The sequence below is a fragment of the Malaya genurostris genome, chromosome 3 (assembly GCF_030247185.1).
Source record: "Malaya genurostris strain Urasoe2022 chromosome 3, Malgen_1.1, whole genome shotgun sequence".
Lineage (NCBI taxonomy): Eukaryota > Metazoa > Arthropoda > Insecta > Diptera > Culicidae > Malaya > Malaya genurostris.
Genome location: NC_080572.1, coordinates 30912853 through 30919129, shown reverse-complemented (window position 1 = coordinate 30919129; position 6277 = coordinate 30912853).

Sequence of the window (6277 nt, the reverse complement as noted above, 5' to 3'; positions counted from 1 at the left end):
AAGAAAAAGGGACGTGAAACATACAGAAACGAGCAAAACAAAAGTAACAACATTACATCTCATCATCATTAGCTGCACAGTTGTAAATTATGCTCTATTGGATTGCTTTTACTACTTGTCCTGCTCTGTAGACATGTGCGTGGGCAGACCGGCAAGTAGTGTTCCTGAGCGACGGGCGAATATTGTTTTGAAGGAGGCTCGTTAGGGCCACGTAGACATTACACGCGAGACCTAGCCGAGTCAAGCCCTTCAGCCTTCCTGGAAAAGAATTTCTCTGCTCAATTACATGTGTCGTACTCTTTTTTCCGCCAGAAGGAGCATCAACGTGGACTACATATCGGTTCATTTGAAACAAGAAGAAAGCTAATCAAATTTCATAACATGCGGCACGTATGACTCTATGAATCCCAAGAGGATCAGAAGGATATAGTCACCGGGTGACACCGGGATGCTAGCGGGTAGTTTCGATTCAGTCTGATGAACTAATTTACTGGCTAGTTTTGCCAAGCCGGTGTATCACGAGGGGTGTATTCGTGGAAGTTGTCTTTGTTCAGGTTATTAGTATCCTTTTCCTAATTGTAATAAGATCTTTTGTCTGAAAAAACGTATATATTAGAAGATGCAAATTCTCATCACAGCGCCCCTCGTCAGAAATGCAGACCCGATCTCAAGCAAACATATGTCGTACGATGTCTAACGATGATGTATATTAGCATTTCATAATTCATTTACAAGCTCACTAGCTTGCCAGCAGCATGGCGATATAAGCCGGCTGCATCGGAAGCCTTGAAAATGCTTCCACCGGCTACCACGATGCTCTATCAGCACGTTCCGCCCGACTTTTCCTAATGGATTTCACAGCTTGCCGCAGTCACTCGATGGATGGATAAACGCTTCGGCAAAAGTCAGCAAGGATGTAAATTGATACTTTCACATGTACCTCGTCAGGCACGTGACCATTGCAGCCTTGCTGCATAACCTTCCTGGTGGTCCTTGCATTAGAAAAATTATCTAGCTGAGATGATTGATCCAAGCGTGTGTCAAAGCATTTGATGAAATTTTAAACTGAGAAAAGCTGAGTAAAGGACCAGCCGGAAAACGTCATGGTAAGAAACATATTGGTCCTGGTAAGAAACGAAACTGATTTAATGTGTTTAATCGAACGTTTACTGAAAAAATAATAGTAATCTTCGATTGTGTATTTATTAATGCCACACAAATAGAAAGATTTTGATGGGTGATGGGTTCCATAATTTGAGCCAGTTTTAAAAACTCAATATAGAACCATAAATTATTAATCATGAATATATTTCCTTAAACTTACTCCTTCTCCTACAACTTTGTATAATAATTTCGAACAACACTCAACCCATCATATGTTATTTGTACATGTCATTGTTTGGAATTACTTGAAGATGTAGTAGTTTACCACCGCCCGGGAATTGATTTCATGAGTATTTCTGAGTTTTGATTTATTTTATCCACTTGATCATATTTAATATTTATTAATATCACATTTTAATGAAAAGGTTTTCCAAACCTGTTTTTACCATCAGTTAAAGAAACATAAATACTAACAAAAGCAAAAAATTATTCTACACTGAAAAGTATGATTTTGTAATAAACAAAGTTAATTAAATTAAATTTTAAGATGTAAAATCAAAATATTGTCTTGACTAGGATCGTTCATTCTGTGAGCTACTGATAACATTTCTAATTGTAATAAAAATGTAATATTTCTAATTTTAATAAAAATGTAATATTTCTAATTGTAATAAAAATGTAATTGTAAATGAGCTGAACCGCTCAACGGCTGAATTTAATTCTATAGTCATAACTTGAACACTGAAAATCATCACATCTTTGCAACTATTTTCAGATCTGTCATATTCGTGATTAACATGCGAAGCGGTAGTTTGGCGCGAAATCTATCAACCAGCCGCATCCGAACGGTGATGCACGAGCCGCTAACAAAATTAATTTATTTTCCACGAGCTTGTTCCATGCAGTTGTCATTTGATCCTCGAGGCGGCATTTACGGTCAAGTTCGTAATTGATTATTGATCATATGATAATCGTTGTACCGGAGGCAAAGCTAAGAAGAGAGGAGAAGCGTTTTCTTGTTATGTGTCAGAACGAGTTGAAACTTATTAATAATTGTCGATATACGAGACTGGAACCTAAGAGACCGATGAAAGCGATCTTCGGTTATAATGAAAAGAGTGATGGAGTTGTTTACGGTTTATGCGATTCAATCCTGCCTCAATCCGCCTAATGGTGTAACAATCATTTGCTCACATATGAAATAAAATTTTACTAAATGTAAGTCGTCAAACAGTAGTAAAAGGTCATATAATATTTGCAATATTTATAAAATACTTCAATAAAGTTTCTGATTTAAATTATTATTGAAAACTCAAATCAGTATAAAAGTTCGTAATATTAATCGTTCGCACCTCAATTATAATATCACAGAATGTTAAGCTCTTCAAGCCTAGCTCCGAATTTCTTTTGAAACTAGTATCACGTCTCGAGTTAATATGCGTGTTGTCGTCATCAGAAATGGCAACACAATTGAGTCAAAAAATACTAAATTTTTATTCATGTTTCATCTCTATCTCACTGAATTAATTCAATTTGATTCTCATTTAGGGGTTAGCCAAATTTTATGCTAGGACACATAACCGTTTTAATTATTTTTACGTTTCGTCTTTGACTCATCAGTGCAGAGCAGTTCAAATTGAACTGCTTAGTGCTAAACTCGGCAGTTCAATTTGAACCGCTAAGCAGACGTAAATTTAATTTTATTTGATTATTTAGTTGCAACGTTTACACGATTTAAGTGATTGTTCCACAACAGAGTACTTCTTAAGAAATCGAAATAATAAGTAATCTTGTTATATGGGCCTTTCGTTTGATTCCTTCCATCTAGTTTTGAACAATCTGCTTGGTCGCTTTTCTCGCAGCAAAAGGCAAGTTTAACTTGAACTGCATCTAGCTAGCACATGTCTTTCGTATCTCGAGATTACGCTAGTCGATGGCTCATTGTTGTTTTTTTTTTGAAAAACAATATGCCAAATCCTGGTGACATCCCGGACGGAGAGGATGAGATCTCGCGTGAAACTCCTAGCCGCGCTTTTTGACATTTTTGTGGCCTTCGTCTCTCAATTTACTCTCGATTCAGTTTTCCTAGCTACCGTTTAACGTTACAGTTGATTTGGGCACTTTGAATAATTTCGCCAATTTGGCGTGCGAGTACTTCGGATTTTGGCGCGTTGCTCCTGTAATTTCGATGACAACTTCACAACTGAAGAGGAATTGTAAAAATCATCATGCTAGGGTACATAACCAGTTTCGTTATCTTTACGTTTCGTCTTAGACTCGTCAGTGCATACCGGTTCACGTGAACTGTTATGCCACCTGCAGACGTATAAGTGTATTGTAGATAGCAATAATGTCATGTCTGCCTAGCGGTTTATGTTGAACTGCAGTCGTTCGGCACGTCAGGAAGGACTTTGCACTTCAGTGCAAAGTGTATTGTAAAAAGCAATAACTTCACACCTGCTCAGTGGTTTGTGTAGAACTGCAGGTGGCATAATAGTGGATGTGGATGTATAAACTGTTATGCTCTAATGAGTCTTAGACGATACGTAAAATTAATTATTCAAAATAGGACTTTTTAATTCACGATGAAAAAATGCGTCGAACTCAAGTTGACCTATTCGACAACTCAAAATTAAGACGATTTGATTAAATTAGCAGTTCCAGAAATGTATATATATATATCAGAGCTTAAAATTGTCACGCATTCTCAATGAAAGAATCCAATCCAACAGCCTCATTATCCATATTTTACTGTCTCATTCGTAAATTACCAACACCAGAACAAACGAAGAGAGACGAAGCATTTTCGTTTCTCATTGAAAAAAATGAGAGAGAATAATTGCCAACGTCACTCTTTCCTCTATGACAAGACGAAACCAAACCAACGTTTTCAGGGAGCATCAGCAGAATTTTAATTCTCATTCTTTCATTGATGTATTGAAAATCTGTGACGCTTGGCTATAAATAGTGACTAAAATATGACAAATCGAAGTATTCGTCATCTAACACTCGATGTGGATAGACGAAAAATCTGCTATGACTAATTTCGATCTTGTTTTATCTTTCATTCACAGCTGCCTACCTACCCGCGCTATAGGTAAAACGCAACATATATTCGAGAAGGATCCAAAGGATGCTAAGCGTCTGAAGCCAAGTGATGTACAGGTAAACAACCGTTTGCTGAGTAACAACCAATACGCTGATCTGCCAGTTGATGTCGAAGAGGAACTGCAGAAGAAGGAAAAAATGACGCCTTTCTACCTGAAGGGTTTTCCACCGACTCTACGCTCGGATTTCAACACGCTGATCAGCAAAGGACTACAGGCAACAATCCGTTTATGTACTGAAGACTACAAAATAACTGTTCCGGCTTTAAACCACTACAAAGCAGTGGAATGTTACCTGAAGCAGACAAAAGCGGAATACTTCACACGCGATATTGTCGCCAACAAACCTATGAAGGTTATGCTTCGAGAACTACCCGCCATGATGGAAGCCGAACTAAAGCAGGCACTGTCGGCGACTGGGCTGCTTAATGTTTAAAATGAAACGACACAACACGGACAATCGAAAGTATAGAGATTAATTGTACTTGATTCATCTCCATCACCATGAGTCAACTAAAAACGATAAAATCTTTATTTCATATAATCATCGAATGGCAAAAGTATAATTGCCTACTAGATGACATCGCTGTAAAATGTGTGAACTGTGATGGCGATCATCCATCCACTAGCAAATCGTGTCCCAAACGTGCTGAGTTCACAAAATTCGACAACAGACGTCCCGTAAACAACCAACGAACAAGAATGTTCCACAGAAGGTTAAAATAATTTCCCACGGCTCCCACCGAAGAGGGATATTCCAAATTTGCCGCCACATCCTCACAGCAATCCAAAAGATTCAGCCGCTGGATCACAAAAAAGATTCTCCCTCCAAAATTCCTCCTGGATGGAGCAATAATCAACCACAAGCAAAGCATGACTCTGGTGACTTATTCTCTGCTGAAAAACTGATCATCATTATTGAAGCAATGACAACAAAACTACGAAACTGCAGAACGCGATTAGATCAAATCAACGCCTTAGGCAAATTCATCATCGAATATGCAATATAATCAGTTGGTTGTAGTAAATTGGAATGCTTGCTCACTCAGGAGCAAAACTGCTGAATTGTCCGACTTTCTTCAAGAGAAGAATGCCGATATTGCTATTTTAACTGAAACTCCTCTCAAACCTGAATTTTCTATTTTAATTTCCAATTACAGAATTCACAGGCTCGACAGGATAACTACCAGAGGAGGAGGAGTTGCCATTGCCATTCGATCCATTCAGCACAGGCTTCTGTCTGGCTTTAAATTGCAACTTATAGAAGCCATCGGAATTGGGATTACAACGACGATGGGATCTGGTTGTCTTCAACGAGCTCTCTTCCGACCACTTTCCAGTAATATTGACGTTGGGATCTTCACCAGAAACAGTGCCTATTCAACCTCGGAGGAACTATTATCGCACCGACTGGGTCCAATTTCAACAAATCGCCGACCAACTTATTAATATCGATTTGCCACTAGATTCCTCGATGGAAATCGATGCGGCCCTATCTTCCTTCCAGCATTCAATCACAGTCGCTCGTGATAGGATGGTTTCAGTACAACATATGCCGAGTTCCTCTCTTCAAATTGACAGTGTCACCAAGAAACTCATCCGACTTCGAAATGTCTACCGGAGGCAGTATCAACGAACTGACATCCTAGATAAGAAGACCTCTTATAACAACTTAACTAGGATAATCCAGGAAAGGATATCTGAGCTTCGCAACAGGAACTTCCAGCAAAAGCTTAGAGAAATTCTCCCACATTCAATGCCCTTCCGGTCCTTAACGAAGGTGCTTAAGAAAAACCAAAGCCTATTCCTCCTCTGATGTCACTACAGGACGCAGCTGAAGGAATACCTTTAATCACACCAGTAGAGAAGGCAAATGCGCTAGGTCTGCAGTTTGTTGTTAATCCACATCCAACATTGTTAGTCCACATAAAAGAGCCTTTGCTGATAGCGTAGCTGAGGTTGACCAATCAGACAGCTTGGTTCCTGAGGAAAGTAGAGTCACTGCGAATGAGCTGATGGCTATTGTGAAAATTTCCAAAAATATGAAGGCCCCCGGTTTCGACAAC